The sequence below is a fragment of the Echinops telfairi genome, unplaced genomic scaffold, assembly GCF_000313985.2.
Source record: "Echinops telfairi isolate 266 unplaced genomic scaffold, ASM31398v2 ScPeMD7_18;HRSCAF=68, whole genome shotgun sequence".
NCBI classification, from domain to species: domain Eukaryota; kingdom Metazoa; phylum Chordata; class Mammalia; order Afrosoricida; family Tenrecidae; genus Echinops; species Echinops telfairi.
Window position 1 is genome coordinate 6,909,129 of NW_022103915.1, and position 2,605 is coordinate 6,911,733.

A 2,605-nucleotide genomic window follows, 5' to 3' on the forward strand; every position below is an offset into this window, starting at 1 on the left:
GGGGGGGGCAATCTGGGCATGGGGGAGGGTGGGCCTAGCTGAGGGGAGTGGTGCATAGGCTCTTCAGGTGGGAGTGGCAAAGTGGGCTTCCCCTACAGGAGGGAGAACAGATGGAGGAGCAACCCCTTCTCAGAGGGCTCCCCGAAGCCTTGAAAGGCCAGATCTGGAGGGAAATAAGGGTCAGTGGTCAGGAGGCCTAAACAGAAGGCAGCAACACACCTTACCCAGGTCAGCCCTGGGGACCACCTTCCCTGATGCCCTGGTGGCCCTCCCAGTAGTGTGCCCACCACCACCCCCAGCCCTAATGAAGCCTCCATGGTGACCTGTCTGGGCATTGGGAGGCAGAGGCTGTGCCCACCCCAAGCCTGTCCATAAGCCCAGCACAGGGAAAATGAAGAGCCGGGCAAAGGCCTACCAAGGCCAAATGGCCCCATAAGGACTCTGGGAGCAGGAAGGCCACTCACTGAAGTCAACACTTACAGGTTGTGCCTGACTCGGGCCACTTGCTCCTCCCCTGGCCTCTCTCCAGGCTGCTTCTGGACATCAAGTGGCCCCAGTGCCACTGTCCCTCCTTTGCTTTCCCTGGCCGCCCTCTGCTGGAGCTAGCCAGCAGGAAGAGAACCCAACCAGGCTGGCGGGGAGCAGCTCCACACCATCTCTGGTGCCCAAGAAGAGGCCTCAGGGTCCACTGAACCCCAGGCTGCTGGGTAAGGCTTGGCATGCCCCCAAAGAGGCCTTGGCCTCGACCAGTGACCCTCACTCCTGATCCTTGGGACAGGGCAGCCTGAGAAAGCCCCCAGGGCTGAGGTGAGCTGGGTGCAACCCTGGGGAGGAGAAAGAGCAGTGGGGGGACCCTGCCCAGGAGAACAGGGGACAGCACTTGAAATAGGGATTACCAGACAGGCCTGTGTTTCAAGAGGCAGTCCCACCTGGACCTCTGTCTTCATCTGCTCAAGGAACTCCTGGTGGGATGCTCTGGAAGTCTGAAGTGTGGAGTATAACTCGTCAGCCAGGGAACAGCCGCAGGCCACCCCAGATGCCTGAAGACACCAGTGACATGTGCTCCTGGGGGCGTGGGGGTGGGCCAGGGGCTGCAGGGTGGGGCCCAGCCTGCAGAGGGGTCCACCCCCTACACATACAACTACCCCCACCCCACCCCTACCCAATCCCAGGGGCAAGTCCCCCAGAGTAGGACCTTCCCATTTCCTGATACAGAGTTTGAGGGCAGTTGGGGGTGTCCCCAGACGCTGCCCTAACTGCTGGGAGGGAGGAGCAGGGGAGCAGGAGGCCTGGCTGACATTTCTCACAAATCAAAGAATCAGGCCTGGCAAGTTTTTCCAAGGAAAGTTGGGACTCCTCCCTCCCGGAACCCTCTTGCTCCTGGGCTGAGAGGGGGGCAGCCCCAGGCCCCCATAAAGAGCTTCTTGGAAGCTTACTAAGTAAGTGAAAGATTTCTTCTCTCACTTCCTTCTACTGGCCACCCCCAGGGGGATGGACAGTGGGGCAGCAAGGCAAGCAAGTGACCTGCTAGTCAGAAAAGCCCTGTGGAGGTATAGGGCCGTGAGTGTGTGTGTGTGTGTGTGTGTGTGTGTGTGTGCGCGCGCGCGCGCGCACACATGGAGAATCCCAGCCTAAAAGGTCCCTGCCAGCTCTGGGGCAGTCTCCAGGTGGAGCAGAAGTCAGAAGGACTTCACTCTGGGTGGGATGGTCAGGGCGCTGCATTCCGCAGCGCCAGTACCAGCAAAAGGGCCCAGGGGCTCTCCGCCCTCCCAGCTCAGTCCTGATTTTACCTGCCTGAACTGCGGGTCCAGAGGGGGGCGTCCCAGACAACCGGTACAGTCAGGGTCGGGAACACTGGAGGGCGACCCTGGCCCTAGGCGGGTCGTCTAGCGTACGCCTGCTGGTCCAGCCTTTTGGGTCCCGGGTGGGAACCGCGGCCCCTGGGGCTGGCTTCTCTGGACTCACTCTCCCGCCACCCCTGCAACTGCGCTCTCCACCCGGCCCGGCCGGCCAGCTCCCGGGCGTGGCCTCTGTCCGGGACAGAAGTTAAGCCGCTGAGTGCCCTGGCGTGTGGCGCACGGGACACTGGCGGCGGCGGCAGTCTCCAGTCGGGTCTCGTCCTGGAAAAGCCCTTGCGACCCGAGGGCGCCCGGGGTGGCGGGGTCTGTAGACGTGGGCAGATAGTCACACGGGACCCAGGGCTGACCTGAAGGCCACCTAAACCGAAGAGTAGCGGGGCACGTCCCCAGGCTCGCGGGGATCCCAGGTCCAGGCGTCTCCTGGCCCGGCTACGCCTGAGCTCCGAGTCGCGAGCGCTGCGCCCCGCGCAGCCAGGGACCAGGCGGTCTCCCCTACGACCGCAGGGTCAGCTGGAGACGCGTAGAGTTGAGAACTTCCTCGGCCCCCAGCCCTCAAATCCTCGGCCCTAATTCCCAGTCGAAAGTGCGTTCGGGCGCGTCCCGGCGAAGCTGCGGGAAGTCGGGGCGCCGCGCTCGGGGTCGCCGAGGGCGGCTCGGCTCCGGCGCTCCAGTCTCGACGTTCCCGGGGCTGAGAGCCACGTCCGGGGACGCACGGGACGGGTGCGCCCAGCGGCCAGGGCTGCGCC

At 63.8% G+C, this 2,605-nt stretch overlaps 1 protein-coding gene across 1 annotated transcript in view; it reads left to right on the top strand.

Annotated features, from left to right (window-relative positions):
• The first annotated feature begins 2,479 nt into the window (after positions 1 to 2,479).
• The window catches only part of DIO3 (iodothyronine deiodinase 3), a 2,046-nt gene continuing 1,920 nt past the window's right edge, over positions 2,480 to 2,605 (top strand). Inside the window, exon 1 of the mRNA XM_030885007.2 lies at positions 2,480 to 2,502. The gene's annotated coding sequence lies outside the window, so the exon portion shown is untranslated. The remainder of the gene's footprint in view (positions 2,503 to 2,605) is intronic.